The following is a 24,699-nucleotide window of genomic DNA, read 5'->3' on the forward strand; positions in this document are numbered from 1 at the left end:
AACAGAATAAACTGGTGAATATAATAGAATCAGGGGCATAGAAAGGGAGTGGACTGACAATTCTTGGGGGGAAAAGGGTGTGGGGGGTGCGGGAAGAGACTGGACAAAAATCGTACACCTATGGATGAAGACAGTGTGGGGAGGTAAGGGCAGAGGGTGGGGTGGAAACCGGGTGGAGGGGAGCTATGGGGGGAAAAAAGAGGAACAATTGTAATAATCTGAACAATGAAGATTAAATTTTAAAAAATTTTTAAAAAAAGATTGTAAATTTCTTAAAGGCTTATTTTACTAATTCCCTTTGAATAAGATTTTCAATAACTGAATAGTTATTAAAACTGAATTTTAAAATTAAAATAGTAAGAAAAAATAAAACAGGGGGGGGGGCCAATGGTAAGATATGTACACATATAATACCTTAATAAAAATTTGAAAAAAGAAAAAAGAAAACCAATATAACTACTTCTATTCAAAAACCAATTACATAGTCTCTAACCACACAATAAAAATTATTAATAAAACATCCACAAAGCCTTTTACATCTGGTTATATGGCAGAAAACAGAAATAAAGTAGTAGTTACAAAATACTGAAAGGAAAATAATCTAGATTTTCATACACAACAGGAACTAAAGATTTCCAAAAGAAATCACAATTTATCACCAAGAGACACTCAGTTGAGGAACTTCTGAAAAAATATACTTCAAAAATAAGGAAAGTGATTCCAGGAGAACAAAAACTAGCAGGAAATTGGTAAACATGGGAAACCTAAACAAGTATTAATTGCATAAAACAAGAATAAGATGCTTAATTTGGGGAACTGAAAGGAACAAGATAAAATTTTAGTACAGAACAACTCTAACGAAGTGAATGATTGAAGCAATTCACCCATAATTGTCTTCTTCTGGAAACTTGTCCCTCTACCACCACCACCTTCAACCACCTACTTGATTGCCAAGTGTCACCAAATGAGCAAAGTGTGGTCCCAGACCCTAGGCCAGCCGTGGGCAAACTATGGCCCACGGGCCGGATCCGGCCCGTTCAGCTGTTCTATCCGGCCCGCGGAGCTGAAAGAGCGGAGGGTTCTCTTGCTCTCCCCTCCGCTCCTTCACCAGCAGCAGTGTTAACATGGCAAGGTCGGGAAACACGGCTGCAGCTCCTTCTTCTGAGTGGGCGGATTTATATCCGCCCATTCAGTAGAAGGAACAACCTCTCAATCTTCCAGAGGCTCCTTGTAATGCCCGTGGACGCGTCCCCCGACATCACCCTGGGAATGCGGAGACACGTTATCGTGGTGATGTAGGGAGACACGCCCCTGGAGAGCACAGTATCAGAGCCTTTCTGAGGTAAGATTAAGAGTTCTACTCAAACACAATTTTTTCCTGTTCCCACATTCTGTACATCACAATGACTTGTTAATAAAACAACAAAGACTTTCAGCTTTTAGTCACTTCAACTGGTGGCCTGTCCTTTGTCACAAAACCCTGAAACAGCACCAGAAGAGGTGCAACTGGAACTCATCGATCTTCAGTCTGACTTTGTCTTAAAGGAGAAATTCAGCTCTTGAACTAAGAGACTTTTATGCTTCACTTAATGAAGCCACTTTTCCAAACATCCGGAGGATGGCACAGAAGATACTGGTGCTGTTTGGGTCAACCTGTGTTTGTGAGCAGACATTTAGCGTCATGAACATCAACAAAGCCCCTCACAGATCCAGCTTAACTGACGAACACCTCAGATCTATCCTGAGAATAGCCACAACAAAACTAACTCCAGACTTTGATGCATTAGCTAAAAAAGGAGACCAACAACACTGTTCCCACTGAAGTTGATGTTTTAAAGACCAAAAACCTTTCAACCCAGTCTACATTGCCATCTACATCTACGTCCCGGGCATAATTTGGAAGTTGCACTAAAGAAAATGTTTAATTTACTGTTTACACATTTTGTTCTTTTCTATTTGTTTTAGTTTTAAATTATTTTATTATATTTAAGTTTAATTTGAAAGGCTTTTGTACCTTTCCTTTGTTGGGCAATTTTATTTTGCCTTTGCCATCTTCAATATAAGGTATGTTATTGTGCTATGATTCCTCCATTTTTTGAAGTTTCAAATTATAATAATTAGTGTTTACATTCTTCTTGTTAAAATGTTTGAAATGAATAAAACTATTGAAATAAAAAAAAAAGACGGTACCCTTTTATGTAATGATGTTTACTTTGAATTTATATTAGTTCACACAAACACTCCATCCATGCTTTTGTTCCGGCCCTCCAGTCCAGTTTAAGAACCCATTGTGGCCCTCAAGTCAAAAAGTTTGCCCACCCCTGACTTAGACACATCATAATTAAAATGGCAAATGTTAAAGACAAAGACAGAACCTTAAGGGCTGCAAGAGAGAGACAGAAAGTTACCTTCAAGGGAGCTCCCATTTGCCTGTCAGCTGATTTCTTGATAAATCACTTCAGACCAGAAGGGACTGGCATGAAGTATACAAATTAATGAAAAGCAAAGGACTGAATCCAAGAGTAGTCTATCATTCAAAACTGAAGTGAAACAAAGAGCTTCACACACAATAAAAGGCTAAAAGAGTTTATCACCAACAAACGTGCACTGCAAGAAATGCTAAAGGGACAGTTGTAATAAGAAGAAATAGCGATAGGGTACATAAATAAAAATGGCAACAAATAAGTAACTATCAGTAATAATGTTAAAGGTAAATGGCTTAAATGATTCAATCAAAAGACAGAGTAGCTGAATAGATAAGGAAACATGAACCATATATGCTGAGACCCACCTAGAATAAAAGACTCACACACGTGAGTGAAGGGATTGGAAAAACATTTTCCATGCAAATGGAATGAAAAAAGAAGCTGGGGTAGCAATACTCATATCTGACAAAATATACTTCAAAATGAAGGCCATAACTACAATGAAGGCCACTTTAATGCTAACTGATTGATACAACATGAGGATATATCCCTGATAAACATATATGCACCCAACAAAGGAGCACCCAAATATGTAAAAAACCTTCTGGAAGATTTTAAGGGAGAGATTGACAGCAATATAATCATAGTAAGGGACTTTAACACCCCCTGACATCATTAGAGAGATCTTCTAGACAAAAAATCAGCAAGGAAGTTGTAATACTAAACAACAAATGGATTTAATTGACAATCACAGAATATTTCACCCCAAAGCTGCAAAATATACATTCCTCTCAAGTGCACATGGGATATTCTCAGACCACATGCTAGGACACAAACTCTCTACAAATCCAAGAAGACTGAAATCATATAAAGCATCTTCTCGAACCGCTCGGCACCTGATTATGCAAATTAATCCACCATCTTTGTTGGGTTAATTTGCATGCTCACTCCTGATTGGCTGGTGGGCATCACAAAGGTACAGTCAATTTGCATCTTACTCTTTTATTAGTGTAGATGAGTGAGACAAAGTCACTCTAGCTTGGTTTGGCTCAGAGTGTCGGCCTGCGGACTGTAGAGTCCCAGGTTTGATTGCAGTCAAGGGCACATGCCTGGGTTATGGGCTCAATCACGAGTAGGGGGCATGCAGGAGGCAGTCGATCAATGATTCTCTCTCATTATTAATGTGTATATCTCTCTCTCCCTCTCCTTTCCTCTCTGAAATAAAAATCCTATCTAATAAAGAGAGAAATGCTAATTAACCCTCATGCCATCGCAAAGATGGCAGCGCCCACAGCCAATAAGGAGGGAATATGCTAATTGACTGCCAATCCCTCAAAGATGGTGGCACACACAGCCACAAGATGGCGGCACCCAGTCTCCTCAGCCCTGCCGGGGCAGCAAGCATGTGGCAATGCCGGGCCTGCCCCCTGGCGGGCCCAGTCTTGCCGCGTGCCTGCCTCCAAAGTGCCCCAGTCTCCTCAGCCCCCCAGGGCTGGCCCAAGGCGCAGGCAAGTCTCGGATGGCAGCTGCCTAGCCGCCCAGGGCCGGCCCGAGGCTCAGGTAACCAGGGCCAGCCGAGGCTTGCGCTGCCAGCAGTGGCAGCAGCAGAGATGTGATGGGGCATTGCCTTCCCCTGATCGCCAGGTCGCCTCCTGCCCCTGAGGGCTCCGGGACTGTGAGAAGGGGCAGGCCAGGCTGAGGGACCCCCGCTCCAGTGCATAAATTTTCATGCACCGGGCCTCTACTATATTATAAAAATAAGAAGAGACAAAGTAAAAGAGACAAGAAAAGTTGTAAGGTTTGTGGAGAAAAATCTTTTCTTTATTCCTTTGTTTTAGAAATCGGGGTAGAGGGGCGGAAGAGAGGAGGGAGAGAGAGAGAGATTTGTTGTTCCTCTTATTTATGCATTCATTGTTTAATTTTTTTATGTGCCCTTACTAGAGATCAAACCTGCAACCTTGGTGTATTGAGACAACACTAACCCAGTGGTCGGCAAACTCATTAGTCAACAGAGCCAAATATCAACAGTGCATCGATTGAAATTTCTTTTGAGAGCCGAAAACCAACTTCTGTGCATGGGCCATGAAGTTTCAAGCGCACTGTATGTGCACACCGCACGTGTTATTTTGTGGAAGAGCCACACTCAAGGGGCCAAAGAGCCTCATGTGGCTCGCGAGCCGCAGTTTGCCAACCACTGCTCTAACCAACTGAGTTACTGGCCAAGGCAGGAAAAGAAATCTGGAGAAAAAAGTTTATGTGCTGTGAAATTAACGAGTAATATTTTCTGCCAAAGAAAGGAGTTTAGGCAACCACCATTTTGAAACTGCAGAGGTCAACTCCTCCCTTTTTCCTTTAAATGAGCCAATCACACAAGAATGTGAGCCTAAACTCTGGCCAATCAAGAGTGTCAGAAATAAAACCTCGAGCAGACCGCCCACTCAGTGTGTGTGCATGCTTGCCCAGACCCTGTGTAGGCTGTGCACCCTCTGCAGAAGTAAAGATATTTGTCTTGCTGTCTGGCTCCCGAGTATCCTTTACATTCTATCAGGACTGCTGGTTTGGGGATTTGTCTTCTTTCTAACATGTGCAGTCAGCAAAATATGATTAAAATGAATTTAATTAAAATATCAAAAGCTGATGCAATCTTCAAGTTTGGTTCTTCCTCTCTGTGTTAAAATGACAGTTTTCCTATACTATTAGTATGCGGTTAGTAAGAAATTATTAAAAAGAGGTATTATGTGTAGGGAGCGGTTATAGGGTTAAGCCTCGGACTGACCTGCTGGCAAAGCCAAAAACAAGTCCCAGCTTAGAGGGCACAGCCCTCTTAGCATAATTAAGCTTGATCTTGTGACTGCTCCCTAGATCTTTCCTGGGTAGCTAATGGGCTATGGGAGGTGCAGCCAGTGCTGCCAAAACAAGTGAAACTTACAAGAACATTGTAAATTACCTTGTTTACCTCTGACTATAAAATAAAGCATCAGCTTGCAGTCTGGATTTGTTCTGTGGTCTCAGTCACGCACAGAAGATCCACCTAGACCCAGCTTATTCTCTTCGTCTGTCTTTTCTTCATCCTTCACTGGCCCTCCCTCAGGCTCGCTGAACCCTTGGCTGAGCTGGCATGGCACAAGTGGCGTCCAACGCAGTGCTCACTTCGGCCCAAGTGGCACTCAATGCGGACCTGAGTGTGAGGGAACTGCAATTGTCAGGTGAAAGGAGACCCCAAGGCATGCGCACGCAGTAAGTAAGGTAGGGGTGTAGTACTAGCTAGGTGTAAAACATGGGAAATTCAGGATCGCATGGAAAGAATATATGCGTATCCATGCTTAAGGCTATGCTCCAAGCAAGGGGCTGTTCTGTGAGGTATGAACAGCTTTTCGATTTTTTGGATTTTGTGAGTAAAACCTGCCCATGGTTTTCTGAGGAAGAAAAAGTAAATGTAGAGGCATGGGAGAAGGTAGGAAAACAACTTCGCGATCATTATATAGCTGAAGGTCCAGAGGAAATGCCTGCCTCTACTTTCAGTCTGTGGTCCCTGATTCGGGACTGCCTAGAGCCCACTCCAGAAGGGGAGTGGAGGAATGTGGCAGGAGAGTCAAGACAGATGGGGGAAGGTTGCCAAAGGCTTCCAACTCCACCATCGGCGCCTCCGCCGCCTCCTCCAGTCCATGGGGCTACAGCTCCTGTGGGAGAGAGCCCTCCGGACGATGCACTTCCTCCCAAATATGAGCAAGGATTGGAGGAAGCAAGGGAACAGCACCGGCAGGTTTGGGATGATGGGGGTCTGACACAAACATTTGGAGAGCTTACTGTTGCTCATAAACCTCTCCTTTTACCCCCTAAACAAGCAGAAAAAAGAATGGTGCCTTTGTCTCTACTCCAGCAGACTCTGCATGAGGCCAGGCAGGCTGGGGAAGATACATCAGGATTCAGTTTATATCCTATATTTGAGCAGCCATACATCCTATAAGGAAAAAATATCCCGAAGCTTATATTATTCATTATATGGATGACATTCTCTTAGCTCATAAAAATGAAACGCATTTAAATAATACCTATATAGATTTGCAGGATTCCCTGCATTGTGCTGGATTATGCATAGCACCCAAAAAAGTTCAAAGGACATTTCCTTTTTCTTATCTTGGCAGCATTATTGAGGGAAAAACAATAAAACCTCAGAAAATTCAAATTCGGACTGACACTTTACTTAAATGACTTCCAAAAATTATTCGGAGATATTAACTAGATTTGACCTGCTTTAAAATTAACCACTGCTGACTTAAGCCCTTTATTTCATAAACTAAGGGGAGATTCATCTCCGTCATCCCCATGCTGCTTGACAGAGGAAGCCAAGACAGCCTTACATAAAGTTGAGGATGCCTTAAGTTCAGCACAACTTACTAGAATTGATTACTCCCTTACCTTACAGGTTTTAATTTTCCCTACGACACATACACCCACTGGGGTCATTTGGCAAGCTCCTGGAGTTTGCTGTTGAATGGCTATATTTGGCTCATTCTACAACTAAGGCATTAACTCCTTTCCATGATTCAGTTTCCCAGCTAATAGCTTGAGCCCACCTTCGAACAGGCCAATTAGTGGGCCGAGACCCTGACCTTATTGTAGTGCCATTTACAGCTATACAGCAAGACTGGCTCTGGCAACAATCAACAAATTGGCAAGTTGCACTTGCTAATTTCTCTGGACAGGCTGGTAACCATTATCCAGCAATTAAGGTTTTACTATTTCTCTCAGTTACTACCTTTACCTTCCCAAAGATAGTGAAGTCACAACCTATACCTCAGGCACTAACCATTTTTACAGATGGATCCAGTTCTGGAAAAGCTGGATACTACTGCAGCAGAGGTGCAAAGGTCCTTCAAACCCCTTATATTTCAGCACAACGGGTAGAAATACAAGCTGTTACCTATGCCTTGACAGATTTTGCTACGGAGTGATTAGTGCCTATGTGGTAAATATGGCCAAACTAATTGAAACGGCTAATATAGGGCACACTAATTCAGAGGAACTCTTTCATTTATTTTTCAACCTTCAAAAAGTCATTAGAGAACGACAATTTCCCTGCTTTATTGGTCATAACTGATCTCATTCAGGTCTCCCTGGTCCATTAGCTATAGGCAAAGATGCTATTGATCGCCTCCTTGCTGTAATGCAAGAGGCTACCCCATTTTCTCTTGCCCAGTCCTCCCATGCTTTGCATCATCAAAATGCTGCTGCCTTACACAAACAATTCCGTATTTCTAGGGAGCAAGCTCGTCGAACTGTTAAGCAGTGCTCTCAGTGTGTAATTCATTGCCCTGTATAATCGTTGGGGGTTAGTCCTAGGGGTCTTAAACCTAATCAAATTTGGCAAATGGATGTCACCCACATACCGGAATTTGGTAAGCATTAATGGGTACATGTTAATGTAGATACCTGCTCCCACTTTATCTTTGTGACTCCCCAAACGGGAGGGAGTGCCAAGCATGTAATTAATCACTGCCTAGCTGCCTTTGCGGTACTAGGTCCTCCCTTAGAGCTAAAGACAGACAATGGACCCGCATACACTAGTTCTGCTTTTCAACATTTTTGTCAGCAATATCAAATTTGTCATAAAACTGGTATCCCTTACAACCCTCAAGGTCAAGCAATAGTGGAAAGAGCAAATCGTACTCTTAAAATGCAATTACTAAAGCAGAAAGGGGGAGACGGATGTTATGTGTCACCTCAAAACAAACTCAATCATGTTCTCTATACTTTAAATTTTTTGAATTGCGATGCAGAGGGTCATACAGCAGCCGAAAGGCATCGGGCCTCCTGTACAATAGCCTCCGCGGGGTTAGCTCAATGGAAGGATGCACAAACTAGACAATGGTTTGGACCAGATCCAGTAATGATGTGGGGAAGAGGTTGTGTTTGTATTTTTCCAGAAGGAGCAGTGCAGCCAATTTGGGTGCCAGAGCATTACATACGTCACCACAATGGACCCAGAGAAGCTCCTTGTCCCATCGTTCAAAAGACTGAGAGTTGCCCCGATGACAGCAAAGCGGAAAAGGAAGATGACAAAGGCTACGCAAGAGACCGAGGTGTCAACACGGGGTCAGCTGAAGAAGTTAATAACTGAGGCCCAGCAGATGGCAGAAAAGCAAGAAGTGGAAGCTACTCCCTCAATCATGTTTCTGGCCATGCTAGCATTGGTTAGCTGCTCGTCTTCTGCAAACTCTTACACAGCCAAGTCCAAGGACTCTTGAGTAAATCAGCAAAAGAAACTTTCATTTAGTACAAAAATGTTACTATAGTTTGATTTCTCTATTATTGTAGTGTGGCATTGGCATTGTTTTATTAATAACCACTAGAGGCCCGGTGCACGAAATTTGTACACGGGGGGGTGGGTGTCCCTCAGCCCAGCCTGCACCTTCTCCAATCTGGGACCCCATGAGGGATGTCTGACTGCCCATTTAGGCGCAATCCTGGTGGAATCGGGCCTAAACGGACAGTCGGACATCCATCTCACAACCCAGGACTGCTGGCACCCTGCCTTCCTGATTGCCCCTAACCGCTTCTGCCTGCCAACCTGATCACCCCCTGACAGCCTGATTGATGCCTAACTGCTCCCCTGCAGGCCTGGTCACCCCTAACTGCCCACCCCTGAAGGCTTGATCGCCCCCAACTGCCCTCCCTTGCAGGCCTGGTCCCTCCCAACTGCCCTCCCCTGCTGGCCTGATCGCCCCCAACTGCCCTCCCTTGCAGGCCTGGTCCCTCCCAACTGCCCACCCTTGCTGGCCATCTTGTGGTGGCCATCTTGTGTCCACATGGGGGCAGGATCTTTGACCACATGGGGGCAGCCATCTTGTGTGTTGGAGTGATGGTCAATCTGCATATTACTCTTTTATTAGATAGGATGTCTAGGTTTTACATTGGCATTGTTTTGTTACTTGGTTTTGCATTGGCATTGTTAATATTTTAATAGTCAGAACTTTGTTCTTGATGTTTACGTTTTACTTCCATTATTAGTAGCTTAAAATTAAAAGAAGGGCGAGGTGTAGGGAGCGGTTATAGGGTTAAGCTCGGACTGACCTGCTGGCAAAGCCGCAAACAAGTCCCAGCTTAGAGGGCACAGCCCTCTTAGCATAATTAAGCTTGATCTTGTGACTGCTCCCTAGATCTTTCCTGGGTAGCTAATGGGCTATGGGAGGTGCAGCCAGTGCTGCCAAAACAAGTGAAACTTACAAGAACATTGTAAATTACCTTGTTTACCTCTGACTATAAAATAAATCATCAGCTTGCAGTCTGGATCTGTTCTGTGGTCTCAGTCACGCACAGAAGATCCACCTAGACTCAGCTTATCCTCTGTCTGTCTTTTCTTCATCCTTCCCTGGCCTTCCCTCAGGCTCGCTGAACCCTTGGCTGCGCTGGCACGGCACAGTTATGTCTAACTAAAATTATTTCCTTTGCTCGGCATCATCAGGTCTTTTATTGCTAGGTAAACCTTAATTTTAAGAGCTAAATTTTGCTTCTAACCATTTAAATTTCTGTAACAAAAGGATAACTAAAGTAAGGGAACCTCTTTACAAAAGGGGAATAGGAAACTAATGGCTTGTGATTTGGAAAGTGTGTTTTAATCCAGTTGCCCCCTTTTCAAAGATAACAATGGACTAGTGATGGTTTGCATGTATTCTCACTGGGTAGAGCATCCCCAGGTTGAAGGGCCACAGTTGCAGCAGTTACTGAAATACCTCAAGAAAGCATTTTCCTGCTGGAAAAATCCCGTCAGAGCCTCACAGCAATTGGGGAGCCCACTTTACAAGACAAATTCTACACCAGATATGCAAATGGTGGCCGATATTGCAGCATTTCCATTGGCTGATCATCCCCAGTCCTGTGGCTTTGTAGAACCAACCAATGAGATAGTCAAAAAATCAACTTGTTGAAGCCTTTAACCTGCCTTGGCCAAAAGTCCTTCCCCTGATATTGCTTAACCTGAGATCTATACCTTTTGGTAAACATAGATTGTCCCCTTTTAAAATCATCAGAAAGCCTGTAAGACTAGAATGGGGATTGTACGAACCTGCCTTAATTGAGACCCTGTGACTTATTTAAAAGAACTTATCCTTGCATTTCCCTTGTACAAGAGCTGTTTTGGACCCATATGCATTTTCCTTTGTTTCTGATGAGTCACAGAAACCAAATTTGTATGTCCTAGTAAAATAAAGTTTATGAAAGGTACATCATTTTTAATGTGAATCATTTATTTTATCTTGCTAGAAAAAATTTAACTCTATATTGATATCTGATCAGTTATTCAAGTGGAAAATACCTGTATTTCAATTGAGGTCATTTAGAGCAACATGGTAAAATAAAATAGATGGCTAAGAAAAACTGTTTGTATACAATCTTCATGAAAATTTTAGAATGTGTACTGTCTTTTTTCCAATACTTTAAACTGAAAAGAAATAATTTCAAATAGAAGAAACAAATTTTTTCAGATAGAAGTAATAATTTCAATAGCAGTCAGTCTGCCAGCTTTAAGAATATAACTTTTCTTACTTCAGTTTCAGGGCTAATTGTATTGAAGAACTCAATATATTGAAGATTACTTCCCTTGTGGGTTCCTTGTCTTCTACCTCATACCAATATTTAAAACTGAAATGCATTTTAAGTAATGTCAGAGAGAATAAACCCAAAATGTTTTTAAAAACCCACCAGAGCGTCCACCCATGAACCAGGAGGCCACGGTTTGATTCCCGGTCAGGGCACATGCCCAGGTTGCAGGCTCAATCCCCAATAGGGGAGGTGTAGGAGGCAGCTGATAAATGATTCTCTCTCATCATTGATGTTTCTATCTCTCTTTCCCTCTCTCTGAAATCAGTAAAAACAAACAACAACAAAAAAAACACAACCACACATATTAAAAACCTATCAGGATGAATAACATTTAATGTAATTTTTAAAATTAATGAGCCTATAAATTGTGTTATCGTAGTTAAAGTGTGCATCTGATTAATCAGTGCTTTTTGTTTTTTTGTGGGATTTGTTGGTTTTTTTGAAACACAAAGGGGAAAATAAACTTTTGGTATCATCCATCACATAGTACTCATGTCCACAACACTTAGGAGGTGGTATAGAGGATACAGGAAAGAAATGAGACCTGGTCCTATTTACTAAGAAATTTTAATTTGATAGAAAAGATCAAACTATTATCTGACAATTATGAAAGAGTCTGTCTTCACTGGCCATTGTTAACTTCTCAATTGTTGATCCAGAAAATGTTTCAACAAGAGACATGCTTTCTGGACAGAATTCCTATACAAACCAGCAATATTCTGGAACCTAGAAAATTCAATTCATTGGATCTGATGGCCTACCTTAGCCTAAACATCGCAATGAAACTAATACCAGATTTATGAGAATGGGTAAAAATGAAAGAGAAATCAAATTGTTCCCTTTCTGCCTCTGAAAGTATGGGCTTTTACCCTTATACATTTGAACTGTTTGCACAATTGGTATATGATACACATTACTAAGTTTATAAGGTTTTGTTCTATTTACCATTACAAATTTAACAAACCTTTAGTTATATAAACAAATTATTATGTCTCTTTGTAAATTTGAATATGATTCTAGTGCTTCTGTGGATGTTAGTACTTTTTTAATTCCAACACTGGTTTATGTGTATAGCAAATAAACCCAGTTACATCATTTTAAATGCCATAAGTAGAAAGCATATAAAACAAGGTTTAAAAAAAATTAGAAAAGTTTTCTTTAGCTCCTGACTTCTATCAGCCCCATTTCTTTTAACTCTTCTCAGATGTAGCTGAATCTTGATCATTCCAAGATGATGGCAGGTAGAATTCTGAGATTAATATGGGAGCAATCACTTCCTTAGAACTGTAGGCTCATAAACCGGCCTTGGCACTACTCAATTAGATATGTGAAACCTAACCAGCACAGTAACAGAACAGCTGGCTCAGCAGCTAGAGCCATCTGAGCTCAAAGATCTTCAGACCTCCTGGCCTAGGAGTCCTCCACAACTGTGGGGTCTTGCACTATTTGCTTGCAGCCCCACGAGGAGTTTTGTGCCATCTCTTGCTGTACCTGGTTAAATCTCTCTTTCCAGGTAGAATTTAAAACAACCAAACTTCTTAAATTCAAAAAAATCTCTTAAGGGACATTCCACTTTTGCATCGAGTTAGGTTAGGGCTTATTTCTCTGATATTTTTCATTTGGCTCCCAACTGGGCCCAGGCTATTTTGAAGTCTGGATTGCAAAGTGTACTACTCACCACTGTTCCGATTTAATGTACCTCATTGTCAAGCTGTTGTTCTGTATAACCAGGTGAATAAAACCCCCCATAAAGACTCAAGTTGATGGTTGCACTAAGAATAAAAATGATATACCAAGTCACTACCTCCTTTAATTTAGAATGGTTTGAACTCTTTTCCTGCTATAAATAAGCTGCTTGAATATATATCTGGATCAAGAAGATACAGGCTAGCCCTGACCAGGTAGCTCAGTTGGTTGGAGTGTCATCCTGTGTACCAAACAGGGTGTGGGTTTGATTCCAGGTCAAGGCACATACCTAGGTTGCAGGTTCAATCCCCAGTCAGTAGCGTACAAGAGACAACCGATTGATGTTTTTCTCTCACCTTTCATCTCTCTCTCTCTCTCTCTCTCTCTCTCTCTCTCTCTCTCTCTCTCTCAATAAACATATCCTTGGGTGAGGGGGGAAAAAGAAAGATACAGGCTAACTAGACTCATAAATATAATTGTCTTTTGCCAACCCAATGTTTGCAGAATTAATGCCTGTACCTATTTTCCAACTCCTTTTTACTATTCATTCCAGAGGTTACAGGACAGTGTTGAAAGGTCTTGCTAAAGCCTCACTAAATTCAATGCCTCATGGCAAAATCTGCCTCAAAAACCTTCCAGGTTTGCCGAAACCGGTTTGGCTCAGTGGATAGAGCGTCGGCCTGCGGACTGAAGGGTCCCGGGTTCGATTCCGGTCAAGGGCATGTACCTTGGTTGTGGGCACATCCCCAAGTGGGAGGTGTGCAGGAGGCAGCTGATAGATGTTTCTCTCTTATCGATGTTTCTAGCTCTCTATCCCTCTCCCTTCCTCTCTGTAAAATATCAATAAAATATATTTAAAAAAAAAAAAGTAAGAGTTCACATTTGGACTCTTAATTCTATAAAAAAACCTTCCAGGTTTAACAGGTACCTGATGAACCTCATAAAGGTAGGTAGCTCTAGTTGCTCAATTGGCTATAGCCCAACCTCGGGAGTATCACCAAGGGACTAGTCAGGGGTGGGCAAACTTTTTGACTCGAGGGCCACAATGGGTTCTTAAACTGGACCGGAGGGCCGGAACAAAAGCATGGATGGAGTGTTTGTGTGAACTAATATAAATTCAAAGTAAAGGAGCGAGGGGAGAGCAAGAGAACCCTCCGCTCTTTCAGCTCCGCGGGCCGGATAGAACAGCCGAACGGGCCGGATCCGGCCCGCATGCCATAGTTTGCCCACAGCTGGACTAGATAAACCAACAGCAGGTAGCCAAACCACTCCAGTACCAAAATGGCACGACACACACCTAAGACAAACAAACATGATAGACTCCCAACACTATCTGCCAACAGGTTTCTATAGAAAGGGGGAAATATGGATCCCAAGAAGATTCATCTAATGTGGACCCCAAGAAGGAATTTATCTACTGAGATGAACTCTCCATGGTCAACGGAGGACCCACATTTTATAAGAGCCATTTGCTGACAGGGGCTTCTCACATACTCTAGATCTAGGAGAACCTCAGAATGAACCCTCAGCTTCCCACAAAAATGCCCCATTTATTTATATCACCTGAGTCAACAACCACTGCAGGGAAACCCTGGTTTCATCTTTCTACCAATAGACTGAGATTTGTCCCATCCAATCAGAACTGCACAATTTGGTGCCTCATTTACATAAAATAGACCTAACTGGGAACCTTGGCAGGAACTTTCACTAAAAGAGGTGGTCTCACCTTTGTCTCAGTGGAACACAATTCAGGATGCTACCTCAATACGTACCCCAGGCTGCAGATCCTTTTGTTCAAATAAATGCTTATTTTCATTATAGTCTAAAATTATTTTTGGTTTACATCTGTGTAGACAGACTATAGAAGATTTCTACAATAACTAATAATGGTTTTTGAACTTTTATTATATCCTAGCAGCCCATCGCATGATATTGCATACAGCAGGCCGCTGGCCACTTTCGCGGGAGCCAGTGGGAACTGCAGCGCGCCGCTGGGAGCTGCGCTTCTTCCACGGGAGCCATGCGGCTTCCACAGGAGTTGGAAGTGAGCTGGATGCGCCCACAGGAGCCGGGAGGGAGCCGCGCCGCTTCTGCAGGAGGTGGGCCCGCTGTCTCCTCTCCAGGCCTGCGCTTGGCCATGGAGGCTGCAGGCCGGCCCCCCTGTCCCTGTCCGTGTCCGCTCTGACTCCGGGGGTCTGGCCCAAGCCAGGCGCAGCAATGAAGCAAGCATTCCACCAGGCTGCTCACGCGGCCTGCTCTCAGAGCCGCCCCCCGGGACTGGGGAACTCCGGCGGGGCTGAGAGGACCGGGCGCCACCATCTTGTGGCTATGGGTGCCACCATCTTTGTGACAGAGTGATGGTTAATTTGCATATTACCCTTTTATTGGATAGGGCTAGGCACATATTATCTCATTTTTTTTCTTCATTTTTTTTTAAATCCTCACTTGAGGAGTTGAGGATATTTTTCCCATTGGTTCTAAAGAGAGTGGAAGGGAGGGAGGGAGAGAGAGAAACATCAATGTGACAGACACATCAATTGGTTGTCTCCCACATGTACCCAATGAGGGCGGGGGGGGGGCAGGAATCTGAGCTGCAGTCCAGGAATGTGCCCTTCACCAGGAATAGAATACTCAACCCTCCTGTGAGCAGGCTGATGCTCTAACCACTGAGCTGCTGGCCACAGCCATATTCTCTCATTTAAACCTCATAGAAGTCTATGAGTTAGGTACTATTATCTTTCCTTATTTTACAGATAAGGAAAGTGAGGCTTTGAGAGGTTAAACAGTAGAGGTGGGATACACATTCAGATCTGACTCCCAAGTTCATACTCTTAACTGCTTATTATTTTTATTTTCTTCCCTATCTTTTCTCTATTTAAGATGTGCTTTTTCAATAAACATTATGATCACAATCATTTAATATGTTTGCTAATTTAGTTCAACTCTTGTTTCATCTTCAAGGCCTTCTGAAAGTGTTCTTTCCACTCGAGTACACAGTAGATACTCCGTGCATATTATTACTTTGATAAAGCAAATCCAGTTTTTGGTTGCCCTGATACAGCATGGTACAACTATTCAGAGCCTAGATTCTGGAGCCAGACTGCCTGCATTCAAGTCGCAACTCCATCACACACAAGCAGTGTGAGAATGGGCAAGTGACTTACTGCCTCAGTGTCTCAGTTCCCTCTTCTGTAATACGGGTACAGTAACAGCAACACTAAAGTAAGTAATAATTCACTGGGTTGCTAACAAGTATTAAATGAATATCTTTAACGTAGTACTTAAAGCAGTGTCTAGAATGTAGAAATTGTTTTACGTTTGCTAAATAAAATAAATACTACTGAGAGAGAACAAAGAAAACCAGTACATTAAAAAAACAAAAAACTTTTGTAAATCATCAGTTGATTTGGTAGACATCACCTTTTTAAAAAAATTATCTTTATTGTTGAAAGTATTACAGATGTTCCCTTTTTTCCCACAAAGACTCCCTACCCCACACCCACCCCTCCCAGGCCTTCACTACACTAGTCTGTGTCCATAGGCTATGCATATCTATCTCTGTATATAAGAAGCCAGCTACCATAACAGCCATAACAACCTAACAACTGGTCGCTATGACACCCACTGTAGCCAGCGAACTGGCCCGATCAGGGGGTGGGGCCGGCCCACCAACCAACCTCAAGGTCCCTCCCCACTGCCAGCCTGCCCCTGATTGGACTCTCCCACCACATCAAGAGCGGGCCGGCCAAACACCCCCTTACTTCCCCCCCAGTCCCACCCTCAATCAGCCAGCCCCACCATGATAGTCCCGCAGCCACTCCCCCTGGCCAGCCCACCCCTGATCACCTCCCCACCCCAATAAGGGGCGGGGCCAGCTGGCCAACCTCCTGCAGCCCCTGCCCCAAGCCACTGGCCCCCAATCGGCAACCCCCACCCCACTTGGGGGTGGGGCCAGCCAACCCACTGCTCACCCACAGCCCCTTCCCCCAGCCTTCCAGGCCCTGATCAGGCCCCCATCGGGAAGGGCCAGCCAGCCAAACTCCCGCCATCTCCTCCTCCCGACAGGCCCAGCCCCGATCTGCCCCAATTGGGCTGGGCCTGCCGACCGGACCCCACCTGTGCAAAAATTCGTGCACTGAGCCTCTAGTATCCATCTAAATTCCCCTGATTAATCTCCCCCTCCCCCACCTTCCCTCTAAGATTCGTGAGGCTCTTCCATGCTTCTATGTATCTAGGTCTCTTTTGTTCATCAGTTTATTTTGTTCGTTAGATACCTTTTAAGAATTTTGGAACACTGTAAAGGATGGTCTCTTCTGTTTGCCAATACTCCATTTAATAAACATTTGGCTCCAAGCACTGTTCTAGGTGTTGGGGAACCAAAATTAACCAAACACTGCCTCTGTCCTTGAAGAGCTAACTTCTTCGTGGAGGACACAAAGATGATAGAGAGTGCAATGTGGTGAAAACAATCCGGGAGGCAGATGCAGAGTGCTCCAGGAGCACCTGGCCTGAGGTAATGGCCATCAGGGGTCCTAATTTGGGAATTATCAAAAGAACACTGATAAAATCACGCCTTAAATTATTTTTTGATTTGTCATTATTAAAGTCCACACTAAGTGATTACCTGCATAAATGGGAAAAAAAATATCTTTAGAAAAAACTTCTAAAGTTTACAAACGACACAGTGATTTTTAAATTTATGGCACTGTGAATCTCAAACAAAACGCTCTTGAGCACGTTTAAGAAAGGCAATGTGCCAAAACCGGTTTGGCTCAGTGGATAGAGCGTCGGCCTGTGGACTGAAGGGTCCCAGGTTCGATTCCGGTCGGGGGCATGTAACTTGGTTGCGGGCACATCCCCAGTGGGAGGTGTGCAGGGGGCAGCTGATCGATGTTTCTCTCTCATCGATGTTTCTGACTATCTGTTCCTCTTCCTTCCTCTCTGTAAAAAATCAATAAAAAAAAATATATTTAAAAAAAAATAAAAAAGCATCCATCTTTCACAAATATAAAAAGAAAGGCAATGTGCTAGTCACAGGAGGGACTCCAAAGATTCTATTCCTATCCTCCTGTCAATTGGGAAGGCAAAATATAACCAAAAAATTAAGAAACAATCTAAGAGTTAAGTAACAATAAAGGCAACAATTCAAGATGTTATAAAGGAATCATGTAATATTAACCACCATGAGAAAGGAAAGTCAACCAAAATTCCCAACAAATCTCAGGGATATCCAAGACAAAAGGTAGTTATACAGACACATTTCTTATAACCGTGTGGGTGTATATAGAGATATACCTCACAAAACACTTCAGGATAAGAAAAAAGGTTTTATATCTCCACAAATACAGTTCATCCTGATTTACAAAAGGTGTGTGAAAAACTTCACGTGAACTGTTTCATTAACTAAATCACATTATTAATGAGAGAACATGTTAGTTATGTAAACCCTATTATAAACCCTTCTTTAAAACAATCACCTACCAAATGTCAGTTAATTAGTTGGGAAATAAACTCAACGTTATATTACATGTATTTGATTTACTTCTATCTGGCTTAATTAAAATGAGGTTCACCTCTAAATGTAATCAACACATTTCATTATCAGAAATTCTGATAATTCTGAAAATGTTTACTAATTTAACCATTATGAAATGAGAACAGAGTGAAGTTAAAAAAACTTACAAATCTTTAACTTCACATAGTGGTAGAATTAGGACAATTTAGATCTTCTAACTCTTAATCTAGTGCTCCTTCCATTACACCAGAAAATGGACCATTTTCTCAAAAATTTTTTTAGTAAATACACTCTTCCTTTATTATATTTTGGCTAGTCCTGTGCAACAAATATTGCCGAAGAAAAACTTAAACACACTCCTCGAGTAAAATACAGGAAAATAACTACATTTCATTTTTCCCAAGCCAGTTTTTTTTATTTATGTATAACAGGAAACACCTTAAATTCATAATTTAAAATCCACAAAATCAGAATGTGCTTAATACTTATAGCTGCACTGGATATTTTGCGAAATCCTGTCATTTTGTTTCTATCTACAGACCAACAAATGATTGTTAACACTGAAATTCAAAAGCTAGCTTTACAAAGATCAGCAATAAATGCTACAACTATTAGGTGCAAGATTAAAGGAGAAGAGACTACAGTGCTAATTTATTATGCCACAGATTACATGCTAATTGCAATAAAGAAAAAATACCTTACCCCAATAGCCATGTGATCAAACTCAGCATTACAAATAATAGGACTTGATAGTTTATGTCTCCTGATGGGAAGCAATATGAAGTACACAGCATCACTTAGTAGTTATTCTTGCCCCAAAATACTTAATTTGAAAATAATCAACCCTTTAATCCCAGCTTACAGTTAGCTAATAAAGGAGGAAATAGAGGAACACTCTAAGTGATACCATGAAGGGGGAAAAAAACCCAGACAAATCAAGAGTGTGATTCATTTCAGATTAGTAGATATCAGAGATTTAACAAATCCTGGTTTGGTGGGGTTGGGTGTAAAAAGCCATAATAGACCTTTCAGTACAAATGGGGAGATTTAAATATGGATGAATATTAGATTATATTAAGGAATTAGCGATAAGAGACTATTAACTATCAATAACATTAACTAAGAAAATTAACATAATGGTATTTTGTATACCTAAGAAATGGAGATGCATGTTGACATACTTAGGCATAAAGTATCATGATGTCTACAGCTTAATTTCAAATGATTCAGCCAAAAATAATATTTATAGATGCAGCAAATATGGCAAGATGTCAACAAATACTGAATCTAGAGGGTCATCATATATGGATGTTCACTATAACCAATTTCTGTATGCCTGAAATTGTTTCATAATAAAAGGGGGGAGGCTAAAGAGTGACAATTTTACAAAGGGAAGAAAGGACAAAAACCTGAAACCAAAGCTGTGGGGAATGTGAAGAACCAAACATGACTTCATTTTTAGCATTTGTTAAATATTGCTTTTCCCTTTAGTAGCAATAAGGTTAACAAGGAATGAAAGCTCGACCTAAAACATTGCTTAAAACATTGAGTCTACAATGTAATCCAATTATTTGAGATAAACCTTTAACTGCTAGTTCTCTCAAAAGACACATGGAGAGTATGACCAGAAAACCATTCTTTAATGGCATCATAGTCAACATAATTTAACAAGGCTCAACATGTTTATATTCAGCAATAAATGCTACAACTATTAGGTGCAAGATTAAAGGAGAAGAAACTACAACAAGTTAATCTGTGAGCCATCCACTTGTTAACTTTATAATTTGCTATTCCATTCAACTACAAATTTTCTCAAACCTGGTAATATACCAGAGAAAATTATACAGTACTACAATTGTGCATTAATAGATTAAACATTTGCAACTATGCATAAAGCTTCAATTACTGAAAGGAATTTATCAACACTTTCTTCTATAAAAAGAAAAGTAAAGGCTCTTTACTTTTTCACTAATCATAATCAAAGAAGTAATACAGGCCAATGCTAAAATGAGAATTGGTAGTTTATAAACATTGATTGGTGGCCACACACAAATGAAAGAAAAAAAATCACGCCATTAAAATGTAACTTTCTTCAGTATTCTATACTGTAAATTTCTGACACTCAACTCAGAAATATTGCTTAAGACTACACAAATGACAAGTGTGTTGCCACTGCCACATAAACCAGCAACAAGTTTTGCAATAAGGAAATATCAAGCAAATAACCCATCTGCAAGTTCCCTGTATGCATCAAGAATAAACTGCACAAGTACAATTGTAACTTTTCTTTTTGTTAATCCTCATATGGGATATTTTTTCCATTGCTATTCAGAGAGAGTGAAGGAGGCGGGGGGGGGGGGGGGGGGGGACATATCGACGTGAGAGAGACACATCGACTGGTTGCCTCCTGCATGGAGAGTGAACCGCAACCGAGGTACAGGCCCAGGACTGAAATCGAACCCGCGACCCTCACGGTGCACGGGGTAACGCTCCAATGAACTTGAGCCACACCAGCCAGGGCATCGTTGTTTTTTTTTCCAAACCAAGAAAATGATTTGTCTAGGCTGCAGCAAAACACATAAGTCTATGATGGGGGCAAATAAGCTACATCTACCTATATATTAAGAATTTACTCCCAGGAAGAAACTCTCCAGCTATTCTCATTTTCCTTAAATATTTATTTTTGCAAGACGCAGAAATACAGTTCTGCAGAAAAGTCATCGTAATCTGGTTTCCCAGATTACCAGCTCGGTCCAATTCTGGGGTCTAAGCCTCAAGCTGATGAGCTGTAAAATGGAAACACGTACCCAATCCCTGGGCTCAGAAGACTAGGGAGACAATGCACGACAGCTCCCTGGCGCACAGGAGGCGTCGGTGCTGGCTGACCGCTCCGCAAAGAGAAGGCGGACTCACCCCTGCCCCATAGGTGACCGTGAAGTGGGGCGCAAAGACGGCACTTTGCTCCCTGCAGGGGACGTTCCTGCTTCTCCCAGGGACCCTGCAGAGCACAGTCCAGCAGTCCGCTTCCCGCGGGCGCGCGCGCGCGCGCACACACACACACACACACAGGCACGTACCGGCCGCTCCGGGGGACGTGGGGAGCCGCAGGCCCAAAGGGTGGCCTCCGCCGGCCTGTTAACCCGCCCCTCCGCCCCGTGCGGCCTGTCGCCGCGCCCCTGTCGAGGGAGGCCGCGGGTCCTGGGGGCAGGAGGGGCGCGCGATGAGTCGGGTGCGGGCCGGGGGGCCAGGCCCGTCTCTCCTTCACATGGAGTCCGGGTTGAGCCAGGCGGCGGGCGCGCGGGAAATCGGGGCCACTCGGCCCCCCTCGGCCCGCGGGAAGCTGGGCAAGAAAGAAGGAAGCCGCGGACCAGGCGCCGCCAGATGCCGGAGAAGGGGCGAGAGTGTCTACTCCTCGGCTGTGGGTGCCGGACCTCCGAATCCCCGTCCGCGCGAGCCGGGAGACTCCCGAACGCCGCACTCAGCGCCCACACCGCCCTACCCAGGCGCCGACGCGGAGGGCAGCCGGGCCGCCACTACACACGGACCCGTGACGTCGGGCGTAGAGCGGCCCACGTCACGACCGGCTTGCTCGTGCGCGCGCAGCCCTGCTCCGGACAGAGCCGCGGGGAGCGCGCCCGCGCCTGCGCACGCCCGCCGCTCCCAGCAGCCTTTTCCGGCCCGGAGCGCGCATGCACGTCATCGCGCAATCATCCGGTCCGAAGTCCGCTCGGGTCCACGGAATTGCCCGGCGCCGACACTTCCAGCAAATCCCGGAAAGCTTCCGCGTGGGTCGCAGGCGTCGCGGGGAGTCGCGGAGTCGGAGGTCCTGCGACACTCGCCGTGCCCGGCAAGCCGCGTGCCGGCAGAAGTGGTAGACCGTGAGGCCTCGGCCCAGCGGGGGACGCCCACCCGGAGCTAGTGGCGGAGTTTAACCCGAGCCCTTCCAGTGTCCTGCTCGCCCGTCGTCCACGGGAGGTCCTCACTGCATTCGATGTTTTCACCCCATCTCCTCTGATCCCTAAAGCACCATTGTCTCCATAGGCCTCCTTTCCTCACCCCTTGCATCTTCCAGTGGCCTTTCCCTCGTTCAGCGCGTCTATGGGTTCTCAGCACGTTTGGACCCCACCCCCATCCTGCCCATCCACAACAGCCCCCATTTCCGCTCCCGCAGTCCGGATGAGAGGTGGAAGCGCCCACCGCCCGCAAGCGGAGCTGGAGCGGCATCTGCGAGGCCAGGACTGGGGGAGAGGGCGACGTCAAAATATCTGGGTCTCTTTCCTGGGATTTTTATTGCAGACCCATTAGCAGAGGTGTCAGAGGCGCGGGGTCAAAGGTGCTTGTCACAGTGAAAGCCTGAGCACAACTAAGTGACTGTCAGACCCAGCTGGTGGCTTGTATGCTTCGCAGAGAAACAGGCGACCAGCACAGAGATGGGCAGATGCCAATTCCGGAGGGCCTCGAAAATACAAAGCTGAATAGGAAACCCCACTTGTTTAAAAAGTGGAGGAATTTTAAAGGTCTGTACATATAAAATTAAGGTCTTTAAGATTCCTTTGGGCCAAAACCGGTTTGGCTCAGTGGATAGAGCGTCAGCCTGCGGACTGAAGGGTCCCAGGTTCGATTCCGGTCAAGGGCACGTAACTTGGTTGCGGGCACATCCCCAGTAGGGGGTGTGCAGGAGGCAGCTGATCGATGTTTCTCTCTCATGGATGTTTCTAACTCTCTATCCCTCTTCCTTCCTCTCTGTGACAAATCAATAAAATATATTAAAAAAAAAAAAAAAGATTCCTTTGGGTCCTAACATTCTAAGCCTAAAATGGGTGGGGTTTCAATTAAATTTCTACCTATTTTCCACAGCCCTGCCTGACGCACGGAGCGGGCATTTAATAATTACTTGTGTGTTAAGTAATCTAGACATGGATTTTTCCTCATGCCTCTGCTCACTAGCTTATCTTACCTACCACACCAGGGGACTTCATTCACTACTGGTTCCTTAGAAACACCCCTCAAGTATATTTAAAAATATTCTCTCTTTTTTTCATTCTCTTTTTACATTGGTGATTTTTTCTCTTCGTTAGACATTAAATCCCCAGCATCCTTGGCTATTTTAGTATATATGACTACAAATTAATGATCTTGGGGTGTTTTCTTCTTGATGAAACTTTCAATATTTTTTTTACCTTCCTGCTCTGTGCCTGGTATTGCAGTGATAACATGGTAGTCCCTGCTCCCTCCCAGGAACTCAGAACTTGTGAGGACAGTAAATTGGTAAATGGATGGATGCAGTGCCTGGTGTATGAGGTACCATAGAAGCAGTAAGGACAATGTCACAGGTGTGCCTGGGAAAAGAGGGAAGACTTCAGAGAGGCCACTGTATTTGTTTTCTATTGCTGCATAACAAACTGCCACAGACTTGGTGCTTAAAACTTAACACCTATTTGTTAGCTCATAGTTCTGTAGGTCAGAAGTTTGCTTGGCATCATGGCTGAATTCTCCATTTGGTATCACAAGGCTGAAGTCAAAATGGGCTGAGTTCTCACCTGGAGGCCCGAGGAAAGATCTGCTTCCAGCCTCGTTTTGTTGTTGGCAGAATTCAGTTTCTTGTGGTTGTAGGGTTGAGATCCCCATTTTCTTGTGGGCAGTCAGCTGTTGACTTCGAGACCCACCATCTTCAAAGCCAGCAACTGATAATGTCATACTTCAAATCCCCCTCACACACTGAATCTCTAACTTCCTCTTTTACTACCAGTTGGAGAATACTCTGCTTTTACTTTTATTATTTTTTGTTGTTGTTAATCCTCACATGATATTTTTTCCACTGATTTTTAGAAAGAGTGAAAGGCAGGGAGGGAGAGAAAGAGAGACACATTGATTGATTACCTCCTGCATGAGCCTTGACTGGGGCTGGGGATCAAACCTGTAACCCAGGTCTGTGCCCTTAACCAGGAATTGAACCCAAGACCCTTGGTTGCGCAGGCCGGAACTCTAACCACTGAGAACACCAGCCAGGGCTACCCTCTGCTTTTAAATAGTTCATAAGATTAAATCAGGCCCACACAGATAATCTGTTCTTAAAGTCAACTGTGTTGTGTTACATAATGTAATTATTGAGTACCATCCTATATAATAAAAGCCCAGCAACTGAATTGTAGACCAACCATTCTACCAGTCGCTATGACACGCACTGACCACCAGGGGGCAGACGCTCAACTCAGGAGCTGCTAGCCCTGCTCTCCCACAGTGGGCCAATCCCTGCAGGCCACACCCCCCACCAGTGCATGAATCCGTGCATGGGGCTTCTAGTTTACATTACCTACAGTTATGCAGGCTATGTTCAACAGTGGGCAGGGATCTCCAGGGAAATGAGAATCCTGCATACCACACATGGTAAGCTGAAACTTGAATCAGAGCTAGTTATTTGCTGGGAGAAATAAGGATGGAGGAGTAGACATCCAGAAAGAGGGAATCAAG

The 24,699-nt window shown here is 43.6% G+C and overlaps 1 protein-coding gene across 5 annotated transcripts in view; it reads right to left on the reverse strand.

The window, feature by feature from the left end:
- MAP3K2 (mitogen-activated protein kinase kinase kinase 2) overlaps nucleotides 1-21,820 on the reverse strand; it is a 112,442-nt gene extending 90,622 nt beyond the window's left edge. For 2 of the 5 annotated variants that reach the window (XM_080670481.1, XM_080670478.1), the window contains exons 1-2: nucleotides 21,306-21,820; nucleotides 18,931-18,991 (exon numbers count right to left, since the gene is read on the reverse strand). The gene's annotated coding sequence lies outside the window, so the exon portion shown is untranslated. The remainder of the gene's footprint in view (nucleotides 1-18,930; nucleotides 18,992-21,305) is intronic. The other 3 variants (XM_080670482.1, XM_080670479.1, XM_080670480.1) reach the window with 2 other exon arrangements.
- Nucleotides 21,821-24,699: the final 2,879 nt, after the last annotated feature.

Source organism: Plecotus auritus (genome assembly GCF_963455305.1).
Source record: "Plecotus auritus genome assembly, chromosome: 5".
Taxonomy (NCBI): Eukaryota; Metazoa; Chordata; class Mammalia; order Chiroptera; family Vespertilionidae; genus Plecotus; species Plecotus auritus.